Source organism: Lygodium microphyllum, chromosome 20, assembly GCF_053477565.2.
Source record: "Lygodium microphyllum isolate KBCC chromosome 20, Lygodium_microphyllum_v1.1.10, whole genome shotgun sequence".
In the NCBI taxonomy this organism is placed as follows: Eukaryota; Viridiplantae; Streptophyta; class Polypodiopsida; order Schizaeales; family Lygodiaceae; genus Lygodium; species Lygodium microphyllum.
In genome coordinates, this window is record NC_141154.1 from 65,674,987 (window position 1) to 65,691,470 (window position 16,484).

At 41.2% G+C, this 16,484-nt stretch overlaps 1 long non-coding RNA gene across 1 annotated transcript; it reads left to right on the plus strand.

Moving 5' to 3' along the window:
* Positions 1 to 868: 868 nt before the first annotated feature.
* Positions 869 to 16,282, plus strand: LOC148018972 (uncharacterized). The gene is made up of 3 exons (XR_015695056.1): positions 869 to 1,062; positions 15,542 to 15,663; positions 15,949 to 16,282. It is a non-coding gene; the product is annotated as an uncharacterized LOC148018972 (long non-coding RNA).
* Positions 16,283 to 16,484: the final 202 nt, after the last annotated feature.

A 16,484-nucleotide genomic window follows, 5' to 3' on the forward strand; every position in this document is an offset into this window, starting at 1 on the left:
GGCAACGAATTGATCGATGGGATTACACACTCTTAAAAAGGTCTAAGTCCATTATCGCAAGAGATTTTAAATAAATTCCCACTATAATTCCCATAATGTGAGATACAATAATCTCACGAGCTTTTGCGAGGGAGGGTCACATACCTATCTAGGTGCGGTTGGGGACAAGGGGGTTGTTGGCTGGCTGACACCACCCCTAGCGACACCTAGCTAGGTATGCGTTGCGTGTGGGGGCAAAAGCTCACAAATGTTGAACACTAGGGGGGAAAACCATGGAGAAGAGCTCCTTTTCTTCAAATCTTGCATGGGAAAAGGTCAAGAGAAGTTCTTGTGTATAGCAAAAGGAAGATTGGAAAAACTATGATAGAAGGGCTTCTTGGGTATAGGCAAAAGGAAGATTAGAAAAACTATGATAAAAGGGTTTGTGATTTTTATTTTCTCGGGGGGGGGGGGGGGGGGGGGTGGTTTAATTTGTATTTTGTATAAAGACTTGCATGCCTTGGAGGATGTGAGGGTGAGGGGTCTAAAAGAGAGGGGGGGTTGGTGGGCCCAGGTGGGGATCGCGATTGACGTGGCCGAGGCGAAATGCCAGGAAGTACAGGACGGGGATCGGACGGCGAAGGTAAGGAAAGGGGACACGTGTCGGAAGGACGAGGCGGATCTCCAATCTAGGGGAGAGGGTGGGGCCGGCGCAGGGTTGGGGCCCGTATGGGCACACAAACTGGCGTGCGTGCATGCAAGCCTGCTTGCTGGGAAAGGGAGCAATCTCTCCAGGTCCCATGGGCCTGCAGCCCCCCCCGCCCTTCTCTCTCTCTCTCTCTCTCTCTCTCTGTGACTCGGACTGACTAACTGCCTGCCCTGCCTCTGCCTTCACGCATCATACACCCCTCTTTCCTTTTGCATCACCTCGAACTCTCTGCCTGCCTTCCCCCCCCCCCCCCCCATCCTCTCTCTCTCTCTCTCTCTCTCTCTCGTCCCCAATTTTTTCAAATTTCCTCCCCTGCCCCCCTCAGCTTGGCCATGGGCGCACCCGCCTCCCACCTTGACCGCATCCATCATCAGGTACTACCACCTTCCATCCTACCATCATTTTTGCCATACAAAATTCGGTTTTGCAGGCCCTCCATTTCGGTCCACTGAAGATTATTTTCGAGTGGGTCTGGGCCTTAATTTATCATGTCGTGTGCACTTGTGAGTAATAATTGCCAATTTTGGGTCAGTGACGATGATTCGAGTGTGTCTGCTCATCATTGGGCCTAAATTTATCGTGTTTGTGCACTTGTGAGGAACAATTGCTGCAGAGTGAGCTTGTGACGAGTAATTATAACAACGATACAGCTGCCTTTCCTGCACGGTTATGCCAAACCTGAGCATTAAAAGCACGTCTCAGAAAATAGCTAGACTAAAAGGGAACAGCAATCTACTGGTACTGCCAACAGGACAGTGCATGGTAGCACCTGTGTCTGTTTGTGCGCCTGCACATGTGCGACGAGCCTGCACATGCAGATGTCTGCTTTGGAGGGGGTATAGGGGACATGGCATTGCCGAGCCTTATACCGGTTCATCATCCCTTCACAAATCTTATCAAAAGAACAGAGTTATGGGGCCGAGCAATGATTAAGCTTTGTTGCCTTGATACTTACTGTGGTTCAAATTAGGATGTCGACTTTCTGATTCAGCCCCTTGTCAACCCTCAGTATCAGAGGGGCTTCACTTATTATGTGCTTCAATGAAACCTCTCTGGATTACATCCGTGTTGATTACAACGAGATAGGTTTCAGTGAAAATATTGCTGCTTAGGAAGAGCATTTTTAAATGTTCAAAATATTACTTGGCTTTTAAGCAAGGCCCAAAGATTAGCTAAAATTTCTCTCTCTGACCACAAAATATTACTTGGCTTTTAAGCAAGGCACAATGATTATTTTGAATTTCTCTCTCTGCCACCTTACTTTGCAGCATCGTCCTGTATTTCAACGTCATTTCACCAGTAGCATCATTGGCAAGTATGCTTCTGGAAATCGGTTACAACCTCATAGAATGCAGAATTTGTAAACAGCAATTAAAATGCACCTAGCTGCTCTACACCGAGAATTCAACATATTCACCCACTAATGCTGATCCATCCTTAGTGACTGAAAACTGACTGAATTCGTACAAATTCTTCAGAAGAAATGGTGGGATGATACCTAGTGCGATTCATGTAAAAGGAACTAGAGTAGCAACACATGAATTGTTGATGGGCAGCCCTCAAAGGCTCACTAGTAGGTTCTCAGTGGAGCAATAGGCATTCATAGAACTCCTCATTGATGCACATAATCATGTGGAAGATGTTGTCAAATGAGCCATGAATTGATGGAGCATGGAGAATGAGTCTTTTCAACATGCAGTCAGATTGTCTACTCCATAAGTATGGAGTTGAGGTGGTGTTCGAAATAGATAAATGATGCACCTCTAATGTGAGGATCCTTGGCAGGATAGTGGGGGCCGTATGCAAAATGTGATCAACTAGGACATGGGCTTAACAATTTCATGTATGCATAGATGTTTGTGACATCTTGTATTTGGTGCACACTGCACAATAATCTTTGTGTTGATTCATGCAAAGAAACATGGTTTAAAACTTGTATAATCTTTGAATGGATACTTTTCTTGCTCTGGTTTATTTGTTAATATGTTTCTGTGGGTAAACACAGTTTTGTTTATTAATATATAGTATATGTAGGTACACACAGAGAGAGAGAGAGAGAGAGAGAGAGAGAGAGAGAGAGAGAGAGAGAGAGAGAGAGAGAGAGAGAGAGAGAGAGAGAGAGATTTTGCTCATGTAGTAGGTTGTTCTGGTATCCTGATGGCTTCATTACAGTTGTTTCCATTCTGTTTGGTTGGCCTGATGGCTTCATTACAGTTGTTTCCATTCTGTTTGGTTGGCCTGATGGCCTGATGTAAATATTTCCATACGTTAATATACACTTATTCACGAAAAAAGAAGAGAGACAGAGAGAGAGGGACCTTTGTGAAAGGTGAAAATGGCTTATGAGACTGAGCACAAAGTACAACTACAGTGGTATCTCATCATAGAGTACAATCAGAGTATAATCAAGAGAAATACGAATTGTAAGAAGGAACGATGAAGAGAGGGGAGAAATCGTAAAATCCTATGATGAGCTTCAAATTAGAAAATTTAAGTGAGAATGTCACATATGATCAACAATGCATGCACTAATCTACAAACATGTTGGAAAATAATTAATTTGTTTTTCAAATCCAAGTGTCAACATGACTTTCAAATGTCTCATATTTGGTTGTTTTCTCAAAATTTTGAATGTCTTGAGTATAAATACGACCCATTTTTATAGAAATAAGAAAGTTATGATCATTTTAGATTTTAACATCCCTCTCCTCTACCCCTTAGATTTCTCTTGGAATTCTGATCATTTTGAGCTTAAAAATGACCCAAGTTTTATTTCAAGACAAGAAATTAAATGTATGGCCGTCTTAAAGTTTGCTCTTCTTTCCCATAAGTTCACACTCGAGCAAATGTTTTTAATGTGCATTTAACTTTGAGGTTTGGGCCTCAATGCTTGTACAAAAGCACATGTTGGGTCTACAAAAGCTCACCTACATGTAGAAAAACTTATGGAAAAGCTTGCCTTAATTTGATAGGTGGTAGATGAAAATTTGGAAAAGCTCGCCTAAACGATTCACGTGAATTCTAGTAAGGCCGATAGAAATCTAAGTTCAACATATGCATGTTAGAAAGTGTGGTCATCCCAAGATCTCTCTCATATAGGGTGCTGCAACGTGCACTTCAACATAGGAAGGCTCAAGTCTCTCAATTGGTGTCTCTTGTGGTGGGAAATAATGGCTTGAACACGTGGATAATGAGGGCTGTAATGTTAATGTTCTAAAGGTCAAGGATGCCTTACTTGGGATAGGGCTATGGCTCCATTAAAGGTAATTTCGTATAAAGATGACTTGCCTAGATTTGGAGAGCTAGCCATTGAGGGAAGGCATGGAAAATCGATCTTGACTATAGTGAGCAAGTGTCTAAGTACCCTTTATCTTAGTGAGTTTTGAGTTGCTCCTCTCCTCTTTCTTAGGAGGATCTCTCTATGGCATTTAAGCTCAAGTAAGGATAATCCTATTTATCTTTGCTCTCCTTGTACTCCATGACCTGATGTAATTGTTCAAGGTCTTTGAAGAAGGCAATGGTAGTACCCTCTAAATCTCATGAGTCATAGTATATAGTGTAGTGGTACAAGTAATGCTCAAATGACTATACCTCCATTCCTGTAGTAAGCAAATGTAGTCCTTTTAATGCACTTGGGTATGGATAGCTAGAAGGTCATATACTGGATAGGTGATGTGTGATATGATGGGCACATGATGTGGAATATAGGCTTTATGATCCTGTCTCATGGGAGGTATATATGAGTCGAGATGTTTGATTCATGGAGTTTTCAGGCGCAGAGCAAGGTGTTGAGCATCTAGTACTTGGAGATCCAGGTGTCAATTGGGCACATGATCTAGTGCCTTTGGAGCCTATAGTTGTCAAGGCTCCACTATCAGTGGAGAAGGAGATTGCTTCCCCATGAGATTCACTTGTTGAGCCGACCCTCGTGGACATTCTAGAGACTTCGGTAGAGGCAAAGCGGTGAGGGGAGTAGTGACCTTATTCTCATTGGGCACATGATACACTGTGACACAAGGATTGAGAGAGTTCTTGAGGAGTGGTAGTCGTAGGATAGCCCACGGCAATCTCATAGGAACCAGACAAATTCCATTGAGCTTGTTTGTATTAACTGTTGTCTGATGTCTCGCGCCATGCAGGATAAGGAGTCCACCTCTGTGAAGGAGGCTTTGCAGTCGCAACATTGGAAGATGGCTATGGAGCATTGTTGGATGCGATTGAGTAGCATACCTGGGATCTTGTGTCCTAACTTGCTTCTAGGAAGGTGACTGGAGTCAAATGGGTATTTAAGACCAAGCACCATAGTGATGGCACTTTGGATAAGCACAAGGTGCAGCTCAGTGCAAAAGGATTCGCGCGGTGGCTAAAAGTGGATTTCCATGATACCTTTGCACCTACAACTCGGATGGCTACCATTAGGGCTGTTCTTGCCTTAGCCAATCATAGGAGATGGTTGGTTTATTAGCTTGATGTGAAGTTTGTATTCCTTAATGGAAATTTGGAGGAGGAGATCTATACTGAGCAACCTCCTAGCTTTTCCTCATCAAATGGCAAGGTGTACAAGTCGAAGAATGCTCTTTATGGCATCAAACAAGCTCCACATACTTGGAATGAGAACATAGACTCGTTTCTCCAAGAGAAGTTAGGATATCACCATTCGTCTTTCGATCCCCAAGTGTATGTCCATATCTTTGTTGGAGGGCACGCGTTGTTTGTGCTTTATGTGGACAATCTCATCTTGATAGGTGACCATACCTAGAAGGTCAAGCAGACAAAGGAGGCATTACATGAGATATTCGAGATGACGGATATGGGCTTTCTCCACTTCTTTCTAGGTCTTGAGATTTGGCAGACTCCAAGGGGGATTTTCATCTTCCAAAATTGGCATGTGCAGCGTTTAAAATGGAGAGGTGTAAAGTTCTTTCTACTCCCATGGATTTGAACTGGAAGGCTATGGCCCATGTTGATTCACCGGTGGCAGATGGTACCTGCTATAGGCAGTTGATTGGGTTGTTGATAAAGCTCCTTAATACTTGGATTGATTTGTGTTTTCCTATAGTTTTGCGTACAGGATTCATGAGTGGGCCAAAATTGGTTCATCGGCAGGTAGCCGCAGGTTGCTATGAGGATTTTGCGGTACTTGAGGGAGACCCTTGACCTAGGTACTTATTATCTAATAGGTATAGAAAACTACAAATGATAGAACACATGTTTAAAGTGAAAATCGCAATGCCGTTACAAAATAAGATGAATACATGATATTAAAGCCAAAATAGGCATATGCTTAGACCTAGGTCCTTGTGATCGCATGCACAACATGTGATACAACTAGTACATTCATAAAATATAGTGGATACAATGATACAAAAAAGAGAGAGGCCTATGATGAGGCATCACTATCATCATCATCATCATTGGAACCATCAAAGTGCTCATCAAGAGAATTTGGAGATAACTCCTTAGCATCGGAGGGTGAGACACTTTTATACTCATGCTCATTGATGAGGTTACCATCATTTGGTGATGAGGTTAACATCATCACCAAATGATGGCTCCCTAGGCGATGGCTATGCAGGCAGAGGGAGGGGGATGTCATCACGAGGCACATGATGGGAGCTACTAGAGCCATGTCTCACATATGTTTGCAAGCCATGCTAACCACCCCTCCTCAATGGCGGAGGGTATTGAATGACCATGCCCTTGCTGCCACCTGCTTAAACTCCTCGTCCACGAGCATGTTGATTGCGTGTGTCATTGGTATCTACTGCTATAAGCTCTCTTTAGAGCTCAGCAAAGATCTTCTCCTTCTCATCCACCTCTTGATGTACACTAGGAAGAGTGTCGCCTGTCAACTTGAATGTATTAACATTTACCTACACAATACACATAAGATTGTAAATACTGAACAATAAATTTTAAATTTAATGGTTAAGTGTTTACCTACTTTGGATTATCTGTGTTCATCATAGCCCTCATCCTGCATAAGTTAGTGTGGCAATAGACTAGCCACTCTAATTGTTGTGTGCTAAGCTAATTGCAAATCTTCGTGTGAAGGAGAGAATAGGCACTTTGGTTTTTCTCACGTACACCTGAAGAGCAATCTTGAGCAAGGACTCTCATTGCCAAGGGCTGAAGGTTCTCAGGTACGTATTCAAAATTTTATCACAAAAAGAGAGGCTTCACAAGGGACTCTCTTCTCCAATAACTGGGAGAAGCAAATGTCACATGCCCTCTTTGATTAGCATAGCATCCTAGCTTCTCTAGCACTATATTGTGGTCATCTAGGGGGATCACACGAGTCAAATATGCAAGCTGGTTTGAATGGAGCTCACTATTGTCCATGATGGTCGGCTACTTGTAGGCCGGATATACCAATGTTGCAAAACTATGGATGGGCTTATGCATCTATGCCCATCTTCTCTCTTCTATCTATAGAATATGTGCATGTTGTGTTTGTGATCATTGTGCAAGTTTGTGCCTCCACTAGTGCCACTCTTAAAGAAGTGAATGAGAAGGCCTACAGTGGACCCCTTACAATCACTCACACGCAACACCCTATTAAAAAAAGACATGACAAAAACAATGGTATGGACTTTTTGCCAAAAGTGCTCATTGATGAACAAGCATTGCATGACTTTGACTGCGTGAATCCTCTGTCTCATGCTTATCCCACTCATTTCAGAGTGGACACCATTGTCTAGTGTAGGGTGGCGGACCACACCTCATAAAGGTGCTTGAGCAATAACTACATGTAAGCAAATGGAGTTAAAGAAGGCTTTTTCACTTGGAGTACGCTATATTGCAATGAATGCCTTATAGAAGCATACCATGACCATGGATTCCATGCCTTTGGCTAGACTGCTAAAGTGTTTCCTCATGTGAGAATAAACTAGGAGCAAAAACTACTCTTTGTCAGACTTCCCATCATGAACCTGGAAGGCAAACCAACTTAAGGATTTGAAGCATTAGTAGATATTGCGGAAAGCCCACTCAGAGTCCACAACACTTGCATACGGATGAGGCTTGAATGCCCACCATGACCTTCCTGTCACACTCTCTTTGGTATTGGAGAGTCATGAAGAATGACAACACGACTATGGCTAGAAAGTTGAAGAGGCTTGGATGCCCCACCACTACCATCCTCTCACAGTTCCTCTTTGGCATTGGAGAGTCGTGAGGGATAACAATGCTACTAAGGCTAGAAAGTTGAAGAGGCCGGTGTAGCCTTTGTCGTATGGCTTGAGTTGGAGTCATGAGTCTGAGGATGATTACTCATCGCAAGAGCCTTTACCTATCTTCTTCTTTGTCTTCTTCTTTAGCTATGTTGTTAGTTTCTTGCAATCCTTTCAGAGATGCCCCTTCTTGCTGCAATGATAGCATTTGCTTTTCTTCTATTGCTGCTTATGACCCCTCTCCAAAGCAGCAAAAGCATCTTGCTTGATGCTAGACCAAGATGGTAACCTCCCTTAAAAATGCAAAGAAACCTCATGCGCAAGCACCTTCGAGGTTACTGATATCTAAGCTTGTAAGGCATTGGCCACGCCATCAAACTCTAAGGTAGCTTGTAGAGAACAATCTCCACAAGATGGGATTTAAAAAGGGTAGATTGTAAGCTGTGAAGATGATTGTGTACTTGGGTCACTCTTAGAAGAAATAATAGTATTGTGTTAGTTACTTGGAATCTAATGTTTTGTAATTGTCTAGAGAGAGTCACAGCTTGTATGGTCGATGAAGCCTCTTGTATAAGTTGTAACTTGTCCCACACCTTGGAAGATTTCCTTAAGAGGTAACCCTTGGAAGGACTTCGTTGGAGATGGATCAAAGGAGAGTTGAGTATGCTTGGGTATTGTCATTGTGCCAGGTAGGAATTGCTTCCTTGTTGTAGTTATCATGTCTCAATCATTTGGAATAGGAGAGGACCTTGAGGGATGGAAGGATGCTCTTGAAATGACATAGCAAAGGTGCTTTTGCACAAACAAGCTTTCATAACATCACTCTAGGTGAGTTATTTAGGTACCTTAAGATTATCATTAGTGTTGCAGTATGGAGAAGCCATTTAGGTGAGATGTAGAGAGAAAAAATAAAGAGATGAGGTTTGACAGAGAAGTGCTTTGGATGAACAATCCAACACCAAGAGTTCAAAAGTTCAAGCGCACAATTCAAAGATATAGAGATAAGAATAGATATGGAGAGTGTGGTGATAGAAAGTATGACAATCGACATATGTGATTGTCCTCTAAATGTGTTTGGATTAGGTGCTGAAAACGTATATTGACAGAGATCATATTTACAAAAGAAAAGTGGAAATTGACTGCAAAACCAACAAAATGTCAGGAACAAACGCAAAAAGGCAAGATGTCTAGGCAAAACACAAGCTATGTTATCAAGAGGATTTGAATTTTTAACTTGACGCTCCTTGGACACCATACTTGTTACTTAAGTTGTGCACTTGTGAGATTAAGGTCAGTGTGTGTCATGGTGTGAGATTATCCTAGCTTGGATAGTGGGGACATTGGTAGTTGTTGTCAATAGGTACCAATGGGATATTTGAGTTAGATCTTGGTCAAAGGCATTGAATTTCCCCTTAGAAACAACTTTCGGTATCATGGGAGTTAGGGATTTAAATGATTTAATGACCTAGACTAAGGTTTATGGAAATATTGAACACTTCTAGATTCAAAGAGGTTAGTAATTTAAATGTGGGGATACTTGCTACTGATCAATGTTTGAGGGATGTATCCATGCTTGATACATGTGCCATCTAGTGAAGGAAATTGGAGAGTTGAGTCTCAGATTTGAATTTGATTGCATTATGAATGGTTGATTGGCTGTTCTCAGTGTGTAACTAGCAAAGATTAGGGTTTGCATTGTAGCATTGGAATGTTTGCATATTTGTCTCTGTGATTGAGAAAAGTCATTGATGCAAATTTGGTCAGTGGGGACAACATAATAGGTGAGGTTTTGAGTCTATAGGTAAGCCGATTTACATGTAACAGCAAGAGGCGATTTGGGGCTTTATGCTGCTGATAATATGTGACGTGCATATAAGCTGCAAATTATGCTTGAATGCGCTTGTAATCGAGGGGCAATTTGGGGCTTTATACTACTGGTCATTTGTGACTTGGATGCAAGTGTTTAAGACCCAATTCATACCAAAATGCAAAGATCCTACAAAGGCGGATGGATCTACAATGTACCTTTTTTGAAAGTATTGTCAGTTTTTGTTGTAGTGACGGGTTAGGCACGAAGATCGAGACAATAGGTGTTCGTCAGGTGCGGAGAGACAAAGAGTGAGAGAGAGCAGAGCAGAGAGTGTGCACGTTTGTAGGTACAATGACGAGTGTGTACCTTTAGGTTTTTAGATAAATATATATGTGTAAGTACAAGTCCTAACGGTGTGTTCACACCCGAGCACATTTAAAGGCACAAGGGCCTTTATTCCCAACAACCTCCCACCTAAAGGCAATGTGCCTTAAGAGGAGAAAAAAAAAATCAGCTAAGTCTAGGTATGTACAAAGCTGAAATACATATATCTATCCATCTCCCATCATCTGTCTTGGCAATGAGCAAACCGCTCTGCTGGAAGACCCTTCGTGAGAAGGTCTGCAGGATTATCATCTGTATGCACTTTGACAAGCTCAATGCTCTTGTTGTCAAGTACATCTCTAATGAAGTGGTACTTCACTTGTATGCGCTTTGTCTTTGCATGAAAGACATGATTCCGTGCTAGTATGATAGCACTCTGACTATAGGTAACTTTGTGATGCCAAGTTCTCCCACCAGACGTGAAAGCCATAAAGGCTCCTTGTATGCCTCAGTGGTAGCCACATACTTTGCCTCTGTAGTAGACAATGCAATACACTTTTGTAGCCTGGAGATCCAAGAGATTGCTCCTCCTGTGAAAGTAAACACATACCCAGAAGTGGACTTTCTGCAATCCGCATGATCAGCATAGTCTGCATCCGTAAAGCCAACAACAGATGCCTTCTGCTTCCCAAAGCAGATGCACAACTTCTTTGTGCCTTTGAAGTATCTCATAATACCTTTCACTGTATCCCAATGCTTCTTGCTAGGGGTTGCCATGTATTTGCTAACTACTCCTGCTGCAATATGGATAATCCTAGAAAAACCATTTGGTAAGGTTGCCACTTGTCAAAAATACCCATGCAAGACTGAAAAACGTCTTTAGAGGTTGGAGAGAGGTATTTTAGTGTATTTAACTTGCAAGAGAGAGGGAGGAGATGCTATTGGTCTGGTTTGCAGCCATTGGATGACCTTTTGAGGCAGTTAGGGGTAGGAGAAGACCAATCAACAGCATGTGATAGCATCTACAGGCTGTTGAGATAGGGCAACAGTACTAAATGATTGATTTTCTTTAGTTCTTTGCATCTACAAGCTGTTGAGATAGAGTAGCAGCAGTAAATGACAGATTTTCTTCAATTTTTTGCGAAGAAAGTCTGAATTTTCTCTCCTCAGCATTCTCTCTCATCTCCCAGTCTTTCTACAGCCTTGCTCCAAAGATTGTAGTATTGAGATTACCAGAGGCTAAGAAATTTTAGATTTCTCTGATGTAAACCCTAATCTACAACAGAAATTAGGGTTTAGCAGCAGCCTTGGAAAGCATGCTAGAAATTGGAAATTTGGAAGCTTCAAGACTTGGATTCAACAGGGCTGAAGCTGTTTTTAGCTATTCAAGTGGAGGGACCAGCAAATAATTGAATTTGGGGCTTTTTCCATCTCCATCAAAGCGGGTGAATGCCAATTGATTGCCCGAATCAAGGGGCAAATCAGATTAAAGACTTGTTGGTGATTTTAAACAAGGGGAGTTGGAATACCGAAAGATATTGGAAGAATCCCATTGTACATCAACTTATTCTTTGATTAAGTTAAATAATTACCGAAAGGGGCGCTAGTTTTGGGGCCAACAGGGTGTCCAATGTTCAAGATTATATGGTAAAGTGTGTATTTCAGTTTTGTGAATTTGTTAATTGTTGTAAATAGTGCTTAATCAGGTTATTTACCACCCTATCCGAGGAGGAAGGTTGGTTTCACATGCTATTGATTATGAGGAGACTTTTGCTCCAATGGTTAAAATGACCACTATAAGGGTTGTTATACTAATGGTTATATCAAAAGGTTGGATCATATATCAAATGAATGTTAAGAATGCCTTCTTGCAAGGGGAGTTGCAAAGGGAAGTTTGTGGAGCAGCCACTTGGTCATGTGGATGAGAATTATCTAGATTATGTATATAGGCTTTGTCAGGCCTTGTATGGGGTGAAGCAAGCACCCAAGACATGGCATGAGAGGATTGCAAAATACCTTGTTAACATTGGATTTTGTAGAGCATAGGCTGATTACTCACTCTTATGTCTATGAGAGTGATGCAAGTATTGTGGTTATTACTATATGTGGATGATTTGATCATTGTGGGTGATAGTAAGACAGAGATTGACCATGTGAAAGGTCCCCTTAAGATTGAATTTGAGATGAAGGATTTGGGAGAGTTGTGCTATTTTCTCGTATAGAGATAATGAGGGTTCCAAAGGATATATGGTTATCACAGAGATAGTATGCATTGGATATATTGAAGAAGTATAGTGTGGTTGATTGCAAGCCTAGTTCTATACCTTTGGATGTTAATGCCAAGCTTAGGGCACATGAGGGTGACTTGATTGAGGATGTCACTATGTATTGGAAGATTGTGGGTTGCCTTACCTATTTGACGATCACTAGGCCAGACTTAAACTACATAGTTGGTTTGGAGAGAGAGTTTATGCAGCTTCCACAAAAGCCACATTTGGATGCAGTGGGGCACACATTGTGCTGTGTCAAGTCCATATTGGACTATGCCTTATTATATGGTGCAGACATACCATTGGACTTTCATAGTTATATAGATGCAGACTGGGTTGGTAGTATTTTAGATGAGAACAATAGCAAGAAATAGCCGACAATTACCTTGTTTAATATAGAGGTAAAGTACATAGATGTTACAATTGTAGCATGTGAGGTAGCTTGTTTATGTAAGCTACTTGGTGATTTGGGGATGCAAGTTGACAAGAAGGTTATCATTTACTGTGATAACCTTAGTAGCATTAAATTGGCTAGGGATCTAGTGTATCATGCTTGGACCAGACACATAGAAGTTCACTACCGTTTCATTCGGGAGCGGGTTCTAGTAGGTGATATTGACTTAATTTATGTTAGCATAGAGGATCAAGCCGTTAATATTTTCACCAAGGCCTTGGGAGTTGAGAAGCTTCAACACTTTAGGACTATGTTTGGAGTTAACGAGCTCATGCTAAGCTGGAGGGGAAGTGTTGAGATGTCGAGCTCTATATGACCTGGCATTCACTACATGCCTTGGTGATGGGGCAAGATATTACTCACTGGCATGTTAGGTGACTAATATGAGGACACGCTAGTGATTTTATGGCTGGACTACACCCACGTAGTCCACCCTTGGTTATGATACATTTATTATGTCACCTATTCTTTCCTTAGTGGGTTCACACTTAGTGCCCATGTATATATACACTGTGGTACTTTCATATTAGCCTTTTATCATGTTGTAGACTTAGTTCTTTTGTTTGGAGAAAGAAGAAAGAAGAAAAAGAAGATTTCAGCCCTATCTCTTTGTGTTCTCAAATCTCCATTGCTTTTGTATGTGTGCTCTTGGGTTCTTCACCTCTCTTTCCTCTTATCTGTTTTCATAGAGCTAGATCCTAAATCTAGACTTGGAGAAGAGGAAGACTCAGTGAGAGAGTCATCACCCTTTGTCACCATTCGGGCCTACTTTTGCTATAAAGTTGCTAATGTCTTGTAGTCATCTCAAGGTGTCCCTTCGTGCCACAATAATAGCACCAAGACATCTGAAGCACCGAGAGACAACATCCTCATAGAAACTTGAAGTTGAACACAATAAATCTCCAAGAGAACACTTGGAGATGAGTAAAGAATATTTGAACACAACAAATCTCCAATAGAACACTCGGAGATGAGTAGAGAATATTTGAATGCTGACTATCAAGAGGAGATGTTGGAGGAGCCACAATGAGGGGGATACAGAGAAAATAAAGAAAAACAAGAGATCTTCAGAGAGAAAAAGTATGCAAAAAATACAGATTCACAAGGATTGTACGAGTTCAGAGCAGTAAAGAAAGCACGTAGAGAAAAGATTAATAGTAACCAAAGTGTAGTGATGACAACACGACAACCGGATACACATGAATCCTCTCTAAAGCTAACTAGTGTACCACAAAGTGAAAAGGACCAAACACAGCCAGAACCAGCTTGAGATATTGTTGCACAAAAAAAAAAGAGCAAAATGCAGATGCCAATGACAAAATGTAGTCAGGAACTGCAATAAATGCAGTCAACCTAAAGGAAATCAGATCATCTCAGCCTATTGTCCCTAAAAGGCAGATGTGTAAGGGTCAGTAATAGGTCCCCAACCCTAAAAGAGCCTAATAAACTATCAGCAATTTGCAAAACAAGATTAGGCTGAGTGGTGGGCAGCTTGTCTATTGATAGATGGATGAGTCCTCCCAAATTAGGGTTTGGCTTATGGGACATAGATACTCTCTAGGAACACATTTCTTTTTAATAAAAGTTTGGTAATTTGAGTTTTGAGGCTGTAATAAAGAGCTATTCAATTTATAATGCATTTTTGACTAGGGATAGCTGCAATTCTAGTGGGGGCAAAGCAATGCACTTGGGCAATGATGTTGAGATGCTTGTGGTTGGAGTGCCATGAGGCAAGCGATGGTGTGATCACATGTACATCAAGTTGTATGGGGAAGCTACTACATGTGTAGTTAGAATATGGTGGACAATTGATCATCATTTTTGGCTGATTGTTACAATGGCCTAAAAGCAAAAATATAGTAGCAATAGAGTCTATATGTAGAGAACCCTAGGCTTTGACGAAAGATGTATGAGTGGATTAAAAGTTCGGGTCCACAACACAATGGACCTGTATGGTCTAAAATGACCAGAATGACCATAAATGGACAAAAAATGTCTGAAATTCACAATGTCCCCCATTGACTGCGCAATAAGGTTCACAACCAGGTGGTGGCATACACAACCTTGGATCTTTGAATAATAAACCATGTCATATAAGTACGTTATTTACATATCTTTAAATATTCGAATCTCTCTCAGCCCAAAATTCATTAATATCATGGCCAGGAATAAATAACAACATAAACATGGAAAACATCCTAATATGTCCTAATGTCTCTGATGTGCTTGGTAAAATATGAAATCTAGTTACCCAAACAAAGTACTTGCATCTTGGAAAGGTATGTGACTTGCATGGAGAAAAGACGGTGTAAATAAAGAGCAAGAACAGATGCAACCAGCTATAAGGTTGCACCATTTTCAGGCCACTGATGGCTAGCCACAAATGATAGTGGTCATTGAGTCTTTAACAGATTACATGTTGCCCATACTGATACATGAGGAACCTTAACCTTTTGAGAATTTGAAAATGTTGCGTTTCCATCCTTATATATCTTCAACAAAATAGAGATGCTAACTTTACTCATGTTTAATTCATGCCTTTGTGATTGACAATCATGGAGCAAAGTCTATAATCAATCATTCAAATATCTTCCTGAAATGGTGTCATGCTTCTGAAGCCCTGACTTCTGCCTGAAGTAAGATAGTGTGTTCTGAACTGTTTACAAAATCTTAACTAGTTCTGGTACAGCTCTGTCAATTATTACATTGAAGATTTAGGCAAGCTAACGTTTCTCAGTACTGAATCAGTTTATTTTCTCCGTAGTAAACCTTTCTGACACCCCTCTGTGGTGGCCTCCCTCATTTTGGTTGTTGACTGTGCAGGAGGTTTTTTGTCAGCTTGCTCCTCCTGGAACACGTTGGCGAGACTATGCTACGGCATTTGGCTTTGTGTGTATATTCCAGACCACTTTTCCTGTCAAAGCCGTTCAATCTTCTTCATGAAGGTATTGAGCAGATTCTCTACAAAAAGTAAGGAACCTTCAATTTAATATGTACAAGTCTTATCTTTTATTGGCCATGGCATTGATAATTTCTCTGTGCTTTGAGAAAATGGAAGCATTATAGAACAACTGTAACTCAGATGGGAGTACATATTTCTCAGCAATATGATCATGTGTTAGATTGCCTGCAAGATCAAAATCCATGCTTGCAGGCTTGATAAGAGCTTCGATGTATATACTGGCCCTCAGTTTGCTCACGTGATTTCTGTTCGTTTTTTGATGTGACAGATGTAACTGCAGGGAGTGCTGAATACAGCAGATTTAATTTCGGCTGTAACTTCTTCATGCTTGCAGCTCAAACATCCCAGAACTACCCCTCATGTAACATATTGAGATAACTTGAAGAATGGCAGAAAAAAAGAGTTGATGGGGGTGGCCTGTGGTGTGATATTGGCTGAACGGCTCAATTTGGAACAACCTAAAAATACTTAAGAAATACATTGTTGGCATGTGAAGGTGGATGGTGTACAGCTACCTCATTCAAGCTGAATAAAGTTTTGGGAATTAATGTGACGCTTGATTTGAGATCATAGAATTGACTGTTTGTATGGTTTTTGTTGACAACTGAGAGACAGCAACTGGAGACTGTTTCTCAATGCTCTATTCAGTTGAGAACTCATGTGGCTTCCAACCTTCAGAATCAATCTCTTCCCTTCAGAAGGGCTGGAGGATTGTTGAGGGTTTATGCAGAACAATCTTGTCATGTGTGTACAAGTTTTGTTTCATCGACTTGACTGTTTTCATGTCCTGTGCTGCTCCATGAG